The sequence below is a fragment of the Giraffa tippelskirchi genome, chromosome 1, assembly GCF_054371585.1.
Source record: "Giraffa tippelskirchi isolate mGirTip1 chromosome 1, T2T-mGirTip1v1.2.pri, whole genome shotgun sequence".
In the NCBI taxonomy this organism is placed as follows: Eukaryota; Metazoa; Chordata; class Mammalia; order Artiodactyla; family Giraffidae; genus Giraffa; species Giraffa tippelskirchi.
This window is the reverse complement of record NC_137275.1, coordinates 109,600,485-109,622,421: the sequence shown is the minus strand read 5'-3', so window position 1 is coordinate 109,622,421 and position 21,937 is coordinate 109,600,485. Positions and strand designations below refer to the sequence as shown.

The following is a 21,937-nucleotide window of genomic DNA, read 5'->3' as shown; positions in this document are numbered from 1 at the left end:
AAGTGGCACTGGTGGTAAAGAACCCGCCTGCCAATGCAGGAAACATAAAAGACACAGGTTCGATCCCTGGGTCAGGAAGATCCCCTGGAGAAGGAAATGGCAACCCCTACAGTGTTCTTGGCTGGAGAATCCCACGGACAGAAGAGCCTGGTGGGCTACAGGCCACAGGGTCACAAAGCGTCAGACACGACTGAGAAACTGGGCACACACATTTATAAGACACGTACAGTGTCAAAACCTCCAAGCACACGCTTGGGTGGCATTGGGATTCAGTATTTTGGGGGGGAGTGGAGACCTGAGTTTTAGGGACTTTGTAATTGCTCTTTGCTTTAAATGGGTTAGAGGTACTTTGGGTGGAAGCCCAAGGTTAGATAATGCTGTGTCATTTGCTATGACTACTAAAATAAGACCAGAGCGAGTAGAAATTGTATGACTCAAAAAATTCATCTCCATTTCATGGATTTTTGAGGTGACCTCTTTGAAGCTTTCTGGCTCTCTGATTTCATATTCCAAAGACTAAGAATGGAAGAGGAAGGGCTATAATGTAAGGCCACAGTATAAACACAGTTGATTGCAAAGAACAATAAATTGCTATCAGAAATCAATACATTATTTTCCAAAGCTTGTCTGGGGAGAATCATTCCATCTTCACAGACACAGTGAATGTTAGCTAGATTTATAGCTGTTTGCTGGGGGTTTATACAGCATCATATTTCCAATGGATCCACCAGGAAGAGAAGCTTGGTTATTTAGCCTCCCTTTAGGGAGTACCAACAGCAGAGAAATTTCCGAGATGACGTATTGAGAGTTATAAAGGAGTGATCTTTTCCATGTACAATTAATCGGTGAATTAAAGAAAAGATTCTTGCGATAGTTCATTTAACAGTTCACTTTTAATGCTTTATTTTGCACATAGAGGTCTGGATTAGATAAATTTACTTTATTAGTACAGATAATATTAAACATTTGGGCAGTCTTGATATATGATGCTTAGTTGTATATATTTAAAGGGAAAATTTAACATGTATCAGGACACTTAAAATATAAAACATCTTGACTGCAGTCACAGAATGAACCAAACTCTAAATTATTATTTACTGAGCAGGAAAGTCAAATTTGAACAATTTGGTTTCAAGCACCAATAGTTTGAAGGAGTCATATGCTAACTACTGCATTTTTTCCAAAAAAATCCTTACTTAAAGATATTGAAAACTTTAAATACACACTAAAATCTGATTTACTTGGAATTCACTAATTTGTAGTTCATAATAATGTGACTTAGCTAGAATGACATTGACTTGTGTTTTCTATTCAAAGAAAAGTAGCTATTCTGTGTAAATGCATTTTCCCAAGGAGCATCTTATCTATTTATTAAAGGACTTGACAGCACGGAAATTGCATTTCATTGAAATAGTTTTGTAATTTACCTGGACCCCAATTAGTACAGGATTGTGATGTTTGACTATCCTTCACTTTATACCGCAAGAACATCTAGTTCAGAGTTTAAACATAATACTCCTTTCTCATAAAATAATTTTATAAAATGAGATCTTTTCCTTCTCCAAAGATCCTTCTTTTAATTTTTATACCATAAATAATAATAGAACATCATCATGTGTAATAAAATACTCACCTCTCTGGATAAACCACTCTGCTCTTATTATTTGTATCCTGAAACAGAGTCATTTATGAATTGAAATCATAAACTGTCTTAGCTCTAAGTATAAATTAAGCCAAGCCAATAAAATTTTAGCTGGCCATTCTCAACCAGTACTGTGGAGAAGCTTAACATTTCTAAAGTCCCATATTAGGCAAACTAGTCAACATCCAAGGGTATTGTGTCAGGAGAAGGCATAGCAAGGGGCATTTCTAAGACGGATTTGAATAAAAGCAAAAACATTCAAAGGATGACTTTCCAGACTAAACCGATTTCCCCATCTGAACGCACATACAGCAGCGAGAATTGCTCCCTCCGCAACTCTCTGCATCCAGAACATGAAACCCCGCTTTCAGGACAGGCATGAGGGGAAACGGGGACTTTCTCATTGTCTCAGGGACCTTCTCTGACCTTGCACGACTTTCCTCATGCCCTCAACCACGAGGTCTCTGAAACAATCTAGTCCTTACGGTCAGTCCAAGAAGACGCTCGGTCTTGTGTGGCTCACTTCTGCCAAGTCCTGTCCCTAGAACCAGAGTCGTTAGGGGAGGATGAAGGGAAAAGTGCTTTATATTCTGTTGCTATTAAAAATTACCGCAGGTGCAAGGCACACTGATTTCAATCAGTCTCCCACATATTGTGAGGACTTTGGAAAGCCTAGAAAGTTCCGAAAGCTGTAAGTTTCCATCAGACACAATAACCTAGGGCTACCATCTCAGAAGATAGACTCACAGTATTTAACAGCCCACAAATTCTTCTATTTATCTGCATCTCCCCCTCTTACTCTATAGTTGCCCTTCAGCTTGAAATTACTGATCTGTAAGATAAGGCAACATTTGGTCATTTATTCACCAAATACTTCTTGCTCTATATCAAGCATTGTGAGTAGGCATTGGAGACATATAAATTAATGTGATAGACAAAATCCTTATTGTCAGAGACCTCGTATTTCTGGGTGGGGATGTACAATTACGATAGACAAGTCTTTCAAATGAAAATCCAGAGCTATAAACACTGTAACAGACAAAGCAGGGTGAGGCTTTACCATGGTGTGGCTGACACACCAGATGCTGCAGTTAAGAAATCAGAAAACATTTTTGTGTGTTTTAATATTTCACCTTTCAAAGTGTCCCATCAAAAGTCAGGTTTATTTTTGCAAAGTAGAGGTATAAGTCAGGGTTCTCTAGGGAAACAGAACCAATGGGATATAGAAGTAGATATAGATATATAGACTCTTAAGAGCTCCAATACTCTGGTCATCTAATGCGAAGAGCCGACTCATTGGAAAAGACCCTGATCCTGGGAAAGACTGAAGGTAGGAGAAAGGGGCGGCAGAGGATAATAACATCCCTGACTCAATGGACCTGACTTTGAGCAAACTCAGGGAGATAGCCAGAGGAACCTGGTGTTCTGTAGTCCACTGGGGCCCAAAGAGTCGGACATGATTTAGTGACTCAGCAACAGCAACATATAGTAATAGATATAGATATAGATATAAATGTAGTTATAAGAGGAGATTTATGATAGCAGTTGCTTCATGCACTTATGCCAGCTGAAAGTGAAAAGTGTTAGTCGCTCAGTCATGTCCAGCACTTTTCGACCACGTGAACTTGACCCCATGAACTCAACCCCATGAGCCCACCAGACTCCTGTCCATGGAATTCTCCAGGCAAGAATACTGGAGTGGGTTACCATTTCCTTCTCCAGGTTGTCTTCCCAACCCAGAGATGGCACCTGGGTCTCCTGCATCACAGGCAGATTCTTTACCATCTGAGCCACTATGACAGCTGAGATGCTCCACAATCTGCTACCTGCAAGCTGGAGAACCAGGGAAGCCAGTGACATGCTTCGGTCCAAGTCCAAAGTCCTGAGAGCCAGCGAGCTGCTGGTTTAAGTCTTGGGGGTCTGAAGGTCTGCGAGCAGGAGCTGCCGTGTCTTGGCATGTCGGTGACCTTCCAGCTCAAGATGAGGGAAGAACTTGCCCTTCCCTTACCTTTCTGTTCCACTCGAGGGCCCGGTGGATTGGTGAGAGTGGCTCTTCACGCCAGCTACCAGATCAAATGCCAGTCATTTCCAGGCACACATGCACAGACTCACCCAGAAAGAATGTTCTTCCAGCTGTCTGGGCATCCATCCCTAAGGGCAGTCAAGTTGACACGTAAAATGAACCATTGCAATGGTAACAAGAGTCCATCTTTATTTCAGCTTGTTAAGTTATATCAATGTCCTGCTTATATGTGCATAAATGTTGGATGTGCGTGGTAATTTGAGAGAAGACCCATGGGCCCGAAGCCTGAATTTGTACAGTTTTCTCATTCCCTTTGAAAAAGAGCACGTCTCATCAGTTACATGTTAGAAGGGGAAGAGTAGGTGCCTGACTTTGTCGTCAGACCTGTGGCATGGAGTCCCCCTGGGGGAGACGGGGCATCCGCGGTGCACACGTTACTCTTGCAGGCGCGCTCCTGTCTCCTGAAGCCAGCAGAGTTCTTGTTGATTTCAAAGGTGTTCTATGGAGATAGAGTTGCATACCGACTGATAGGTCAGAGCGTTGAGAGTTTCCACATCAGCCGTCTTTCTCCTTAAATATGCACCTTTCACTTGTGAGTCTTTCAAACAATACAGTTGTCAATAATTTAGGAAATGATCTCCAATGTCTTACAACTTTTGTAGCACTTTGGGTTTGCAGTCTGGTGATGTTTTACATCCTGGATGCCTCTACAAATCAAAATCTTTATTATGGAGTCAAGTACATACCCAGAGCTCTCCTAGAAAAGGGAGGGAAAGGACAGATGTTTGTAGATAAATATTTGCAAAATAAAAATGTTTTAATGAGAAAGGCTTGTTGCAGTGAGGATAGAATGGATGTCCAAACTTGGAAAATAAAATCGAGTAACCTTCATCTCATTCATCTGGTTTTTGATGAGATCCTCAAGACTAGCTTGACCACAGTTAAGATAAGACCTGGAAGTGAGGAAGATGTGATCTGCTTATTATTCAGAAAAGTGCCTTGCACTTTAGAGATGCTTAATGAACTTGTGTTAAATTGGTACCTCCCTAATTTATGGGGGTATATGGGCTTCCCTTGTGGCTCAGCTGGTAAAGAATCTGCCTGCAATGCGGGAGACCTGGGTTCAATCCCTGGGTTGGAAAGATCCCTTGGAGCAAGGAAAGGCTACCCACTCCAGTATTCTGGCCTAGAGAATTCCATGGAATATCCATGGAGTCACAAAGAGTCGGACACAACTGAGCGACTTGTACTTTCACTTGTGGTATAATCTTGAAAACAAGTCTTCTTCCAGTCAGGAGGAATTCACAAACATCCTGTTTACACTACAGTTCATGTGTGTCAGGAATCGTTAGTAAAATACATGGAGATGCATGAAATATTTGTGCTGATACTAGTTCATTATTATAAGCTTCTATTACACCAGTGGTTCTTAACACTACCCAAACCAATGTCATTTTTATAGCAAATATTTCATACTATCTCTTTTACTCTTATGCAGTAAAGTTCATAGCTAATATGAGCTTTGTACCATATAATTTTAAGATGTAATATCATAATTATGAGAAATAAGAGAACACTACTGTGCTTTAGAGCAATAATAATATGACACAGATTTTAATACAGGAACATTTAGTCTTGACCATGCTAGGAGACAAAATGTAATTGTCAAATATTTACACTTAGACATAGAATTATCTATTTAGACATATTTACACAACTAATGAAGGTTTATTGTGTTGGTTGTTGCATCTGGAAAATACTGAGGTTTTCCAAAACAGTGAATGACTGACTCAGTAAAGTTATGAACCACAGTAAAAGTTTACATCAGTTTATACAGATATTGTGCTTCTGGAGAATTGAGTAGTTAAAAGTGTGAAGAGATAATTTAGACTTGTCTGTGAAGGGTGGTTAGATTCTAGGCTCATAAGATTATAAACACGTTTGCCACCTTCCCGGACATCCACGGGAACATTTCAAAAGCTCTCAGAATATAGGAACGTCCTTTGTTCTTTGAGGAAGAAAAGTCTGGATCCCTTGGACCCCGTATTCCATATCAGTCCTCACCCCCCACTCACCCTGACGACCAGAGGTCCTTTTACGCCCCCAAACGTTCCCCGGGATGCCGCGCTGTGGCTGCAGAGAGCCGGTGAACCGCGTGCGCAGGTTGAGGAGGCGGCTGTAAGCCTCCCCCTCGCTCATCGTGGGCGCCCCCAAACGTTCCCCGGGACGCCGAGCTGTGGCTGCGGAGAGCCCGTGAACCGCTTGCGCAGGTGAGGAGGCGGCTGTAAGCCTCCCCCTCGCTCATCGTGGGCGTTGTCGTCACTCTTCCCCAAGCTCCTGGCGGTTTTTGAGATGTGACCCCACACAGCAATCTCACCGCCACTGATAGTTGGCTGGCGACATAGTTTTCCTGTCCCATAGTCATTTAAATGGAAATGAATGGCAATAAAATGAACCCCACATGTTTCAAAGCAGTTCTGGTTTACATAACTATAGGACTGGAAAAAAAATATTGCTACACGGAGGGAACAATTAATCACACGGGAGACTAAGACAAATAAACAGCAAATAAACAGCAGGACTTTTTCATCTTTAAATGTGAAGAAGACAATGTAACAGTCATGGAAATATGCAAAAAAGAGAAAGAAGACGATTGTTGGCTTCAAGGAGCTTTGAGTATCTCCAAGCGTTGGGGACGGGAGCGTAGATAGGGCTCTGATAACTAGCACTTCAGAGCCTAAGCAAAGCTCACAACAAGTGGCTGGTAGGTTACATCACTTCTATCCTTGGGTATTTGGGTTGCAATGCTATGGATTTTAAGTAACTGCCTCATAAACTCAATTGACCATTAAAGTCCAATTGACCAAAATATTAAAGCCTTTGGCAGGGCAGGGGGGAGGGGGGAGCCTTAATGACAACAGAGTGATTCAACTAAGTTTGATAAATGCTCATCGGAGGTCTAGCACATGTCAAACACTGGGAAGATCTAGCATTGATGAGCCTCTTCCAGAAGCTACACACATAGTTTTCTGTAGTCTTCTCAGTAACTCTCTGTGAGAATATTTCATCCCCACTTTATAGATGTGAGCACTGGGGTTCAGCTGGAGAAGGAAATGGCACCCCACTCCAGTATCCTTGCCTGAAGGATCCATGGACAGTGGAGCCTGGCTGGCTACAGTATGTGGGATTGCAGAGAGTCTGACAGGAGTCAGTGACTAAACAACCGAGGTTGAGCAAAGCTCAGAGAAGCAATCCTAGAAGCTGGGGTTTGCACGTTCACCTGTTTCATTCTCAGGGAGGAGAGTGTATCATTCCGGTACTAGGTCCTAGGCTAGGAAAGGTGCAAGCTCTATTTCCTTCATTCCTCAAAGAACCAAATGATAAAGGTGGTGGCTATTTCTCTAATTTTAAAGCTGAGTCTCTGAAGGCACAGAAAGCTAAGTGACTTGGTTCAGATCCCGCCACGAGTGAACAGTGTAAGCCAGACATATGGTTGCATTGACATGATCCCGGAGGACCTGTTCTTTCTACCCTGGTCTCCTAGGCGTGGTAGCACCATCTCACTTTTTCATTTCTCTACTTGTCATGATTCTTTCTTGAATGTGCCCTGTCGTGTCTCTTTGTGACCCTATGGACTGTAGCCTGCCAGGCTCCTCTGTCTGTAGGGATTCTCCAGGCAAGAATATGGAAGTGGGTAGCCACTTCCTTCTCCAGGGGATCTTCCCAATCCAGGGATCAAACCCACATCTCCTGTGTCTCCTGTATTTATTGCAGGAGGACTCTTTATTGCTTTAGCTACTGGGGAAGCCCTTCTTGTTTAATTTTATTTATTTATACATATTTTGCTGAGTTGGTCTTTGTAGCTGCACTCGGGTTTACTCTAGCTAAGACAGCAGGGGCTACTCTCTGACAGTGGTGTGTGGGCCTCGTCTGTTGCCCAGCATGGGCTTTAGGGGGCACGGGCTTCAGCAGTGGCAGCTCCCGGGCTCTAGTGCTGTGCTGTGCTTAGTTGCCCAGTCGTGTGCGACTCTTTGTGATCCATGGACTGCAGCCCATGGCTCCTCTGTCCATGGGATTCTCCAGGCAAGAATAGTAGAGCAGGCTGCCATTTCTTCCTCCAGGAGATCTTCCTGACCCAGGGATTGAACCCGGGTCCCTTGTGTCGCTTGCATTGCCAGGCGGATTCTTGACCACAATGCCACCTGGGCCAGGGTTCAAAACCCTATCCCTCTGCTCACTTTTCCTGCAGTTTAAATGGAATTGTGCATGGCTGTACACTCCCAGTTGTTTGAGTGGCGACTTCAACTCAACCCCAGTCTGAATCATCACCAAGCACGCAGCCTGACACGTTGATCTATCCAGACTCCTTGCCGAGGCTGCCTAATAGGAGACCTGATGATAACAGGGACTAAGTCATGTCGCCTTCCCATACCAGCAAGTGTAGAGTCTTAGCCAGTGTTTATCCAGAGCTTGTCAGATTCATCTTTCAGCTTCTGAGGGAAAATGCATGCATGATAAGAGCATGGTGGAAAACTAAATCTTCAGGGGTCCACCACTAAGAGCTTCAGGCAATTATCCAGGATTCATCATGCAAAGGTTCAATATTTTTTTTTTCAATATTACTTTTGAAGAATTTTCACACTCTTTTGGTATTTCTAGATATTTTCGCTAGAATTTCCTTTTCCTAGTTTTGGAGTATTCACTTGAGATGCTGCTGCTGGTGACAACGTACAATACACAGCACGCGCGTACACACACACAAACACACACACACACACACAAGGAGGCACTATATATTTTGATTAGATAATAATTTAAAATTTTAATATGGATATTGCATTCCTGCCATGGACCCTCATAGCACTATTCCTTTCCTTCACTGCACTTATCATGGATATAATTATACATGTACTTGGGTGATTCTTATTACTTCTCCTTTTCCCCACTAAGCTCCTTAAGGGCAGGGAGAGTTTGTTTTGCTCACTGTTGTATATCCGTGGTGGCCTCCACCATGACTTTTTGTTGTTGTGTATTCGCTAAGCCCTGTCCGACTCATAGGAGATCCCATGGACTGTAGTCCGCCAGGCTCCATGTCCATGGCATTCTCCAGGCAAGAATACTGGAGACGGTTACCATTTCCTACTCCAGGGGATCTTCCTGACCCAGGGGATTCTGCATTGGCAGGAGAATTCTTTACCACTGAGCCACCTGGGAAGCCCTTCCTCAGTGATTATCATAGAGTAAAAGGGTAGAAAGTATTTGTTAAATGAATTAATGGTTAAGTGATTAAACAAATGAATGGGTGTTAATACTCCAGTGTGTTATATATTCAAGATTCTTTATATAATGGCTTTACCTCACCCCTCAACATTATAACAGACCCCAACTTCAGTCCACCCAATTTCATAATCAGTGCATGTTCATCTAAAGAAACGATAAAATGCTAAAATCACAAAGCTTTTTCCATCGTGCCATTGCCTAGAAACAATGATGGTTTAAGTTTGACGTATACACTTCCACACTTTTTAATCATTATTGCAGAAAATCGAATCTGTATTATATTTATTAGCTTACTCTTTCACTTGATATATCGTGAACATTTTCCATGAAATATTGTCCTTAACGCAGTGTTTAATGATCATCAGGCATCCCATCATTTGGATGAATAATAATTCATTTAACGGATCCTCTGTTTTCTTGCACATGAAATGTCTTTCTAAAACTGTAGGGACCCTGAGATATCAGGAGCAGGGCCAGACAGAAGGGCTCATGACTACGGTCCCAGGGACTGTGGCTTCTGCCTCACCCTCGTGTTAATACTGAGTCTTACTATTTTAATAAGACAGTTTGTATCTTATGAGGTGAAAACAATACATTTTTAATTTAAAATTTCTTTCCTGGGGGCTTCCCAGATGTCTCAGGGGTAAAGAATCTGCCTGCCAGTGCGGGAGACTCGGGTTCGATCACTGGTCCAGGAAGATCCCATACGTCTGGAGCAACAGTCCGTACACCACGGTACTGAGCCTGTGCTCTGGACCCTGGGGCCCGAACACTGAGCGGCGAGCCCAGGGCCCGGCTCTGCAGTCAGAGGGGAGCACCCTCTCTCTGCAACAAGAAAAGCCCGCATAGCAACGGAGACCAGCATGGTCAAATAAAATAAAATAAGTTATAAAAATTTTAGCTGAATAATCTATGAGTTATATATATATATATATTTAAAAGTGGCCCATCAATACTCCAAAATGATGGTTACCTTTATCATTCATTTCTTCTTAATCTGAAAGCTACACAATCCAAGATTTTGTTTCCTGAAAACAAAACACTGGGTCCTAACTCAAGGATGGTGACACACAAGGAAGACAGAAATCCAACAGACCAGATACCTGGAGGAAAACAAATATTTAAAAAGATCATGACAGAAAAGAATAACTTTAAAACAGGCAAAGATTTTGTCACCTGGCCTGAGGGCCTTTTTCCTACAAACAGTCCACAGGCAGTAACACGTACGTTGTAATCACTACACAGTCATCAGCAGAGATGAGAGAAATTTAAACATTATGCCTTGTTTTTCCTGCCAGGAAAAGCAGAGATGGTGAAGTAACATTCTAAGAACTGGGACTTTCCTGGAGGTCCAGTGGTTAAGACACCGCGCCTCCAGTGCAGGGGGCAAGGGTTCGACCCTTGGTTGGTGAGCTGAGCTCCTACATGCCGCACGGTGTGGCCGGAAAGTAAAGAGAGTCCTCGGAATGGACACGAAGGCAGCTGAGAAGGCTGCTGTTTCAAGTAATAGTTAAAGACAGAATGAAAGAAAAGAGCCTCTGTCTTCCTCCATCAGGGAGCTGGACTTTTCACAGGTGTGTTTCTATTGGAGACGAAAAAGACACTGTTTGAAGATGGGAAAGAGAGGAAAGCCTGGGAATTTGTATTTATGGTTGAATGGCAACTGCTTATATTAATATTTAAGAGATGTTTTAGATTTCCCCCCTTTTTAAATAGTGCGAAATCTAGAGAAGGATAGGCATGATAAAAATTTTAAAATAAGGGTGAGAAAAACAGAAGAAGGAAACAAAAAATTCCTGATTACTTAGAAACTTATCACCCTAGAAAATCAACGGTTTTGATCCTATTTTGTTAATGCGATTGGTTTCACAACACACAATCTCATGATATTCTGACTACTGCTCTTAATACTATTGGCAAGAATAGTAACAATATTAGCCAATATTTATTAAAACGTTATAGTATCCTAAATGTCATGGGTTGAATTGACCCCCATCCACAATAAATTCATTTACTGGAGTGCTTAACCGCCAGCGCCTCAGAGGCTGACCTTATTTAGAGAGCGCATCTTTACCGAGGGGATGGATTTAATTAGAGGTCATTGTTGTTGCTAGGGTTCCCCGGGGGGCACTGAGTCCTACTATTAAAGTGATAAAAACCTGCCTGCAATGTAGGAGACATAAGAGTCATGGGTTTGATCCTTGGGTCGAGAAGCTCCCCTGAAAGAGGGCATGGCAACCCACTCCAGTATGCTTGCCTGGAGAATCCCATGGACAGAGGAGCCTGGCGGGCTTTAGTCCATAGGGTTGCACAGAGTCAGACATGACTGAAGTGACTTAGCAAGCACACACACACGTTGTTGTTTAGTTGCTAAGTCATGTCCAACTCTTTGCAACTCCATGAACTGTAGCGCACCAGGCTCTTCTGTCCATGGGATTTCCCAGGCAAGAATACTGGAGTGGGTTGCCATTTTCCTCTCCAGGGGATCTTCCTGACCCAGGGATTGAACCTAAGTCTCCTGCATTGGCAGGCACTTCTTCACCACTAAGCTTGGGTGGGCCCAATCCATTGTGAGTGGTATCCTTAAAAAAGCAAAAATCCGGAGACGGACCAGCACACGGGGAGAACACCATATAAAGGCGAAGGCAGAGATGGGGGTGGTGCTTCCCGCAGCCCAGGCGCGCCCGTGATTATCGCCAAACCACCAGCACTGACGGGCGAGGCGTGGGGGAGATGCCATCCTGACCCTCAGGAGGGGTCAGCTCTGCCTGAACCTTGGTTGTGGACTTCTGGCTTCCAGAAGTGTGAGGCAGTAGGTGTCTCTAGGGCTTCGATATTGTTGCCCCAGCAAACTAACACAGCAAGCACTGCATTAAACAAACTACACATAAACACTTATTAAATACTCAAAGGTTTTACATGCCAGCTTCTGCCTGTTGTTTTTAGCACAGAGTCTGACATATTCTCCCTAAGCACACATTGGATAAATAGTTCTAGTTCTGTGGTTCTCACATAAATTAAATGATAGCACAGACAGCATATAACATTTTAGTATGGAATGTTCTATGTTCCTACAGAGCCTCCATGATTTTTACTTCTTTAATGGCTATACAAAATTCTATCAATTGCATGATACTCTTATTTATTTGGTCATTTTCCTATTGCTGGATGTTTATGTTGATTTTAATATATTACTATTGTAGGTAACACCATAATGGACGTATTCATGCCCAGATATTTTCCCAGTTTTTTAAGATGGAATGTTTACTTCCCTGTGGTAGTCATGAAGTTTATACACATTTCTCTAGTTATTATAATATGTATTATCAAATTACCTTGCAAAAGACTTCTGCCAATAAACCTTATTGATGTGGACATGTGTAAGTGTAGATATTTCACGATATTTACATCTGTATTGGGTCAAAATTCACAGTAATTATTAAACCCAGTTTGTCAGATTATCATTCTATGTTTTAAATTTGATCTTTTTGATTTAAAACTTACTTTATCAAGTATCCTAATTGCACCCTTTCTCATGCTCTTGTTAGAAATTAAATTAATTTTGGATTCCCAATGACAAGGTTAGTTTTAAATTTTGAGGTTAGTTATTTAGAAAAATGAAAACACCCACTAAATGAGGTAATCAACTGATAAAATTGACGGAACTTAGTCATATTGAACTAGCACACCAATTTAGTTTAAATACTTGTCCTGATGAATGCAAATAGATACAAGCACAGCTTGTATATATCACAAATTGACCAAATGACAGTATCTGGTGTTCAACTGGCATTTCATGAAACAAAGATAAGTTGTGATGTATTTCAGATTATGAACACACACACACGGCCCCATGATTTGCTTAAAACTGTAAAATCAAATACTTAAAATGTGAAAGCAGGTGAATTGGAAAAAGGAAAGTAGCCCAAAGATGTAATTTTCTCCGACCTCTAAGATATAAAAGGAAGAATTCACTTTGCGATTAGAAAGTTAAAAAGTTGAGTGATTCCTGGACACAGCACATTTTCTGGTAGGGATCTGTTAATACGATAGTCAGCTCAGGAAACAGACCAACTTAGTGATGCTGAGCCTGTTCTATGTGTTACTCCAGTGAATGTGCTAAAGAAAGAAATAAGCTTAATTTACCCCTTGGCCACCTGATGGGAAGAGCCAACTCACTGGAAAAAACCCTGATGCTGGGAAAGATTGAAGGCCACAAGAGAAGGGGGTAGCAGAGGATGGGATGGTTAGATGGCATCACTGACTCAATGGACATAAATCTGAGCAAATTCCAGAAGATAGTGGAGGACAGAGCATCCTGACAGCTGCAGTCCATGAGGTCACAAAGAGTTGGGCACAACTTAGTGACTGAAAAACAACAACAACACCCCCTTGGCTCAACATGGTCACTGAAAGGCATGGGGTGGAGGGAGAAAGGAGAGTGAGCATGGAAAGGAGAGAGAGGAGGAGAAAAAGGAAAAGCAGAGAGAGAAAGGGAAGGAAGAGCACAGAAGGAAGCAGGGAGGAAAGCAAAGGAAAGAGTCGGGAAGGGAAGCGGGATGAAGAGAGGCAGGGAGCTGCTAGGACATTTGTCTATAACTGTGATTGGTATGTTTGTTTATTTCACTTTAAAAATCCCATATGTCAGTGACAGCAGAGAGTATTTGTCTTTCCCTGGCTTATTTCACTGAACAGAAGACTCTCTAGGTCGATCGCATTGTTGTGTATAGCAGAGTTTTCTCCTTTTATGGCTGAGTAATAGTCCACTGTATATGTATATATCTCACAACTTTATCTCAGGGACAATTGGGGAGGGACAAAATTGGGGTATGGGGTTAAGACATACAAGCGACTATGTATGACATAGCTAAGCAACAGAGATATATTGTACAGCACAGGGAAATATAGTCATTATTTTGTAATAGCTTTAAATGGAGTGTAATCTGTAAAACTGCTGAATCAGGGCTTCCCTGGTTGCTCAGTGACAAAGAATCACCTGCTGATGCAGGAGACACGGGTTCAATCCGTGATCCAGGAAGATCCCACATGCCAAGAAGCAACCAAGTCCATGCCCCACAACCATTGAGCCAGTGCTCTAGAGCCCGGGAGCCACAGCAAGAGAAGCCACTGCAGTGAGAAGCTGAGGAACCACCGCTAGAGAGTGTCCCCGCCTGCCGCAGCAAGGGAAAAGCCTGTGCAGCAGCAAAGACTCAGCACAGCCAGTAAAAAAAAAAAAAGAAAAAGAAAAAATTCTGAATCACTGTTACACACTTGAAACTAATATAACATTGTAAATCAACTACACTTTACATAAAAGAAAGATGAGGAAGGCAGAAAGGAAGGGAGGGGAAAAAAAAACAATTCATGACGCACAGATAGATGCATGAAGTTTGTTAGCACGTGCACAAAGAGAAACTCACTTCAGTATAAGATACTCAATTTTTTAAAAGCCCAATGTTTTAATTGAATTAATTGATAGTGCATATAAATGGAAATTAATTAAAACAGTAATCACATTCAAATGAGATATTAACTTTGCTTTTTTTAAATGACAAAAGTAATCTTTAAGCAGTAACTTCATCTGCAAAGTCCTAAGCAAGGAATTTCTGTGAATTAATCAGTGGCATCTACAATCGGCAGAGTACTCAGCACCTTTGGTGGCTCAGATGGTAAAGAATCTGCCTGCAATGCAGGAGACCTGGGTTCAGTCCCTAGGTTGGGAAGATCCTCTGGACAAGGAAATGGCAACCCACTCCAGTACTCTTGCCTGGAAAATCCCATGGACGGAGGAGCCTGGTAGGCTACAGTCCATGGGGTCGTGAAGAGTAGGACACAACTGAGTGACTTCACTTTCACTTTTCCCTTGCATGCATTGGAGAAGGAAATGGCAACCCACTCCAGTGTTCTTGCCTGGAGAATCCCAGGGACGTGGGGGCCTGGTGGCCTGCCGTCTATGGGGTCGCACAGAGTCGGACACGACTGAAGCGACTTAGCAGCAGCAGCAGCAATTGAGGACAAAAACCCACGGAAGCAGTCACAAGGGCCATTTACATCATCTTGAAAATGGATTTTTAAACAATTACATAATCTCAAAGGCTAAGCCAAAGACAACAGTATTGAGCATAACTTCAAAATTATTTGATCTTTTCTTTGCTACCTTTTAAATTTGCTGGCAAAATTTTATACAAAGAAATTATACCATTAAAAGTCTATGACTCATCTGTGGCAATAAATTTAACTTATCTACCAAACCATGATAAAATTGTAATGACTACACATTACTTCTCTGAAATAGCTTTTATACATCATAATATGTCAACAAAGAATGAGCACGACTCATGAACAAGTTTGAAGGATCGACCTAACTCTACTCACTAAAAATATCTCTGGCTAGCTTGAATTTTAGTTTCAACGCTTTGTGTTCTAAATTTCTTTAGCAACACATCTGCTAATTTCAAAGTCAGTTAAGTGTATTAAAAAATAGGTTTAAAAAGAAGAGATAAGGAAAACAACAACGAAATAGACTGAAAGAAGAAATAGACACACCCACGATTACAGTCAGGGACCTCAGTCTTCCTCTCCGTGACTCAATAACTGATTGAACAAGGAAGCCAAAACAGACAACCAACCAAGGTCAGTAAGGATGTTGAAGCCTTTAAACAATTCTCCAGGCAAGAGTACTGGAGTGGGTTGCCAAGCCCTCCTCCCGGGGATCTTCTCAACTCAAGGATCAAACCCAGGTCTCCCGCATTCCAGGCAGATTCTGTACCATCTGAGCTACCAGAGAACCCTCTTAAACAGCACTATCAACCAACTTGATCTAACTGACATTTGATAGAACACTCTATCCAACAAGAAGCACGATAAAACTCTTCTCAAGGGGATACGGGACATTCTTCAAAAGACAGACAAATCTCAGCATACTTAAAGTGACTCAAATCATACAAAGCATGTTTTCTGATCTCAACAGATTTAAATTAGAAATTAAAAAACCCCTGATATCCAGGAGTCTCCCAAACATCAGCAAAGTAGCATATTTCTAAAGAATTCATGTGTCAAAGAAGAAATCACAAATGAAACAGGAAATATGTTGAAGTGAATAAAAGTGAATATACAATATACTAAAAAGCTACGGGACATGGCTAGATCAGTACCTGGAGGGAAACTGATAGGATTAAATACTTACACAAATGAAGAAAGATTTTGAATCGATCCTCTAAGACTCTATCTTAAACAACTTATAAAAGAACAAATGAAATCCACAGCAAGCAGAAAGAAGAAAATGAAAGAGTAAAAATCAATGAAACACAGACCAGAGAAACAAAATGAAATGAAAAAACTAAAATCAGGTTCTTCAAACTATCAATAAAAATGACTAAGCCGAGTGACGAAGAAAAAAGAGAAGACATAAACTACCAATATCAAGAATCAAAGAGGGAACATCAGTACAGATCCTATAGACACTGAAAGGAAAGGGTAAACTGTGAACAACTTCAGGCAACTTAGATAAAATACCCTACTTTGTTGAAAGACACAACCTATGAAAGCCACTCAGTAAGAAACAGATAACCTCAATCTATTAAAACTCAAATCCATAGTTAGAAATCTTACCTACCCATACACCCACACGCACAAAATCTCTATCCTAAATGGCCTTACTAGTGAATCCTAACAAACAGTTATGAAGAAAATCCTGGTTATACACAAACTATTCCAAAATAGTAAAGAAAGAAACACCTAACTCATTCTGAGGCCAGAATTCTCTTGATACCCAAACCAGACAAACATATTACAAGAATATCAATATCCCTCAGAGACACAGATGCAAAATTCCTTAATGACACATCAGGAAATCAGTAATCAATTAAAAGTACAAGGTAGCATGACAAGTAGGGTTTATCCCAAGAACATAAGTTTGGGCCAACATTTGAAGAAATCAGTGAAATTCACCATATCAATGGACTGAAAATAAAAACCACAGTCTCACCTCAAAAGAGAGAGAAAAGGCATCTGACAATATTTATCATTTATATATGGAAATCTTAGCAATCTAGGAATGGAAGAAAACTGCCCCAACCTCATAAACGGCATCTGCAAAAAATGTAGAGCTGACATCATATGGTGTTTCTCCTCAAGATCAGGAACCAAGCAAGGATGTCTGCTCTCTTGGCTTTTATTCAACTCTGTACTGGAACTCCTAGCCACTGTAACAAGACAAGAAAAAAGAAATCGAAATCATATGAACTGAAAAAACAATATAACCGTACTTGCTGACGACCTGATGATTAACGTGGAAAATGAATCAACAAAAGAGGTACAAGCATGAAAGTGAGTTCAGCAACGTTGCAGTATACAAGGTCAACATATAAAAATGCTCCGTACTTCAGCATACTAAACGAGACCAGAAATTGACATTTTAAAGAATACCCTTGATTATAATGTCATCAAAAACTATGAACTCCTCAGGGATAAATCTAATGGAATAAGGGCAAGATCTGCACAATGAAAATAAACACATGCCATGTACATACATACACACCAAAGAAGGCACTTGATGTTCTTCCGTCCAAAAAGACTAAGGTATGTTCTGAGGAATTATGTACGTTATGGAATCCTTGGAAAGGATTATCTACAAAGTACACAAGTAGATCATCGAGACTAATACTGGAAAAAAAGCAACCAATTGAAAAATGAGCAGAAGACCTGAACAAATTTCTCCAAAGAAGACAGGAAGAAGGCCACCAAACACATGAAAAGATGCTCCACATCGCTCATTATTCAGGAAATGCTAATCAAAACTACATGAGGTATCACCTTACACCAGTCACAATGGCCATCATCAACAATTCTACACATGATAATCGCTGGACAGGACATGGAAGAAAGGGAACCCTCTTGCAATGTTGGTAGACATGTCAATGGATACAGCCACTATGGAGAAGGAACGTAGGTTTCTTGAAAAAGTAGGACTAAAACTACAATATGACACAACAATCCCCTACTGGCCATACACCCTGAGAAAACCATAACTCTAAAAAGACATAGGTACCCAATGTCCATTGCAGCACTATTTAACATAGGCAGGGCATGGAAGCAACCTAATGTCTCTCAAGAGAACAATGGAAAAAGAAGTTGTGGAACATACATGCAAAGGAATACGACTCAGCCATGGAAAGGAACATATACGAGTCCGTTGAACTGAGGTGGATGAACCTAGAAACTGTGATACAGAGTGACATCAGTCAGAAAGAGAACAACAAACATAGTATATGAATGCATATGCATGCGATCTTGTAAAATGGTACTGGTGAATATTTGAAGGGCAGAAATAGATACACAGATGTAGAGGAAGGACTTGTGAACTCAGCTGGAGAAGGAGAGGGTGGGACAAATGGAGAGAGTAGCACTGAAACATAGCCACTACCATATGTAAAATAGCTAGCTAGTGGGAAGTGGCTGGATAACATAGGGAGCCCAGCATGGTGCTCTGGGACGACCTAGAGGGTGGGATGCCAGGAACTGGGAGGCAGTCTCACCAAAGAGTGGATAATATACTTATGGTTTATTCGTGGAATTGCATGAGGAAAACCAACCCAACACTGTAAAGCAGTTATTCTCCAAATAAAAATAAATCAATACAATCTGAAAACTATCATTCAACACATATGTACTTTCATTTAAAGCTATACGGGATCATCTTCTATTCCTAGCTATTTTTCCAATATAAGTGCTTATAAATGTCATTCGAGTTTTTGAAAATATGATTTTAATAGCTACATAGCATTGCTTAATATCTCGTACATAAATAATGAACTTTCAGTCTCAAAATAGAAACATAATACCGAAAAAGGTTAAGATTTTAAACTAAAGCTTGCATTTTAATTCAGCTTAATGAGAATTCCTCGGAAGAGCTAAAATTCTTATGAAAAGTAAATATGTGGAGTCCTTCTTGCTTTCATCTGTTATGTCTTATTGTCATTTAATTCTAAGGACTCTTGGACTTTTGACATGTTTGCCTTTGACTGTAATTTTTGACTGAGATAAAATCTTCAGTGTAGATATTAAAAATGTCAAGAAGCACTCTTGTAAGTGTGAGTCACTCAGTCATGTCCAGTTATTTGTGACCCATGGACTATAGCCCACCAGGTCCCTGTCCACAGAATTTGCCAGGCAAGAACATTGGAGTGGGGTAGCCATTCCTTTCTCGAGGGGATCTTCCTGACCCAGGGGTCAAACCCAGGCCTCCCGCATTGCAGGCAGATTCTTTACCATATGAACCACCAGAGAACCCTGACCCTGGTGTACTTGGATGTAAAAATCCTCAAAAAAGTATTACCAAGCCAAACTGAAGCATACGTTAAAAGAATCATACACTAGGATCAAATGGATTTATTCTGGGCCTGCAAGCATGATTTATTATCTGTACATCAATTACTGTGATACACAATATGAGCAAAATGAAGACTAAAATCATGTGATCTTCTCAATAATGGCAGAAAAAGCTTTCAACAAAGTGTAACATCAATTCTGATACCATCTCTCAATACAGTGGTTATCCATGGAACATCCTAAAGGGCACGTTAAGACAAACCCACAGCTAACATCCAACTCAGTGATAAAGAGCTGAAAGATTTTCCTAAAAGATCAGGAATAGTACAAGGATGCCCATTCTCACCAATCTTGTTCAACATAGTGGCGGAAGTGTCCTACCCAGAGGAACTAGGCCAGAAAAGGGAATAAATGGCATCCCCATTGGAACAGAGGAAGTTACACTGTCACTATTCGATTATGACAGGATTTATATGAAACCCTAAAAACGCCACCAAGTAAGAAGTATTAAAACTAATAAACTCAGCAATATAGCAGGATAGGAAGCATAAGAGAACAGAAAAGTCCCATATACAAATGCATCAAAAAAAAAAAAAAACTTGAAATAAAATTAACCGAGGAGCGGAAACACCTGTATCGTCACGGCCTCCAAGACATACAGTCTGGGTTCAAATCTCAGCTCACCCGCTGACCCGCACAGTGATCCAGGGCAAATCACACAATGATCTGAGGCTCAACATATTCAACTGTAAAATGGACACAAACCCAGGATCTACACCCAGGGCTGTGAAACTCCGAAGAAGTGCTTATTTAGGCCCGGGGATGGAGTGTCTCCAGGAGACTCTCCTTGTATGACACTCCTCTAGAACTGGGCTCTCCTGATCCTGTGGGTGAGGCTCAAGGGTAGAGCCTGGGAGCCAGATGGGACGCGACAAGGACGAGGACAGAAAAGACTAGTTCTGTGTCAGGGAGGGAAGCCACCTCCTTTCCAGATCTCAGAGTGGGGCCTGCACCGAGGGCCCGGGGGATGTGCAATCGGAAGTGATAACTCCGAACCCCCCACAGCAGGGATGCAGCCTTCCTGGCAAGAACCTTCTCTCTGGTCCAGGAGTTTCACAGCCCTGGGTGTAGATGTGGTACTGCTCCCTGAGTGCTCCATGTCTGCACCAGGCAAAGAGCTCCCGGAACTTGGAGGTCTATTAAACCACAGGTGCCTGAGTGTCACAATGACACAAGGGCTAACACCATTGAAAATTAGCTACATTAAAAAAAATGACAGAAGTATGGACGAGGCAGGGCATGAAAAGCAGAAGGATTGACTACCTCTCAAGCCTTTAGCAGAAATCTCTCTACACCAGCTCAGCGGAGCCCGCAGGAGGAAAATATCATGGAAAAGCAGGCCATAGGTATATCTCTACACTGCTGGACCCAGAGACCCACGTCCCAATCCACCAACATCTTTTTGCGTATCCAGACACCAAGAGGAAGAAACACAGACCTTGCCTGAGAAAGTCTCAGCCAGACTTAATATTGGGCTTGCTGAGCATGGTCACATGGTCACTATGGACTCAGCCTCTCCTCCGTGCTCACATCCTCTGTCCTCACAGAAACATACACGGTTCACTGCAGAGAGCCCTCTGAGGGCACTTGTGTATACAACAAATGGGCAATGGTAAAATGCGAAGAGAAGACACAGAAGTGGAAACAAGCCTCTGGGGTACAAATTACCAAAGACCTGAACTTCTCGATACTTGGCATTTGGAAAAATAGCTTCTTAATATGTAAACGCAGAAAGGACATTTCCAGGAGAAAGGACAAAGGAATCGTCCCATTGGGACAATATTGTATCCATAGGAGAAGGTAAGTTGGATCCCTAACTCACAAAACACCACCAAGCCAATTAGACTGCATACGAAGAACCAGCAATTGAAAGAAAAACTTGACAAAATTCGAACAATTTTTGATGAGGAAATATCTTTTCTTTAAATTGAGGTATTGCTGATTTACCATAATTTGTTTGTCTAAGGCGTACAGCAAAGTGACTCAGAGATTCAGCCTCTCAGGTGCTTCCTTGGACAAAATTCATTGCCTTTGGGAGGCCCCTGGGCCATGCCCTCTACTCAGAACAGCTAAGAATCCTGAATACGCAAAGCAGCATGTGGTGGTCCTCCTGGGGGTTTTCAGACTGAATAAATTATTCTAACAGGATACAAGAAACAAGCCCGGAGGTTAAGAGAGGATCTCCAAACTTACCTTCAAACCGGAGGCCTTGCTCCCTTGAATGTGGGTGCGTGCAACAGCGCTTGCGAAGCGAAGAGGTTTATCGTGAATCTTCCGTCTGCAGAGGACAAAGCGGTGTGTAGAGAGGACGCGCAGGCACGTCCCAGGACCCTGAGCACACGGACACAGTGACTGGACTCTCAGCCCTGCTCTTGGGGTACAGCACTCTCTCCACCGCTGACACAGGGCGAGCAGCTCACACGTGACCTGGAGTATGGTCACGGGACCTGGAATATGGTCCCATGACCTGGAGCTGGCCAATCGGTGTGCTCCATCCTCCCTGGCCACCGTGATTGGCTCAGGACTGGGGCTGTGACCAATCGGGGCCCAGGGCCGGGCCTCAGGCTGGAATCAAGAGAGGAAGAGGAAGTTCCGCCAAAAGG

At 42.0% G+C, this 21,937-nt stretch overlaps 1 long non-coding RNA gene across 1 annotated transcript; it reads right to left on the bottom strand.

The window, feature by feature from the left end:
- Nucleotides 1–878: 878 nt before the first annotated feature.
- LOC145506816 (uncharacterized) lies at nucleotides 879–21,790 on the bottom strand. The gene is made up of 2 exons (XR_014054359.1): nucleotides 21,528–21,790; nucleotides 879–4,422 (listed from the first exon to the last, which is right to left on the bottom strand). It is a non-coding gene; the product is annotated as an uncharacterized LOC145506816 (long non-coding RNA).
- Between the last annotated feature and the right edge of the window lie 147 nt (nucleotides 21,791–21,937).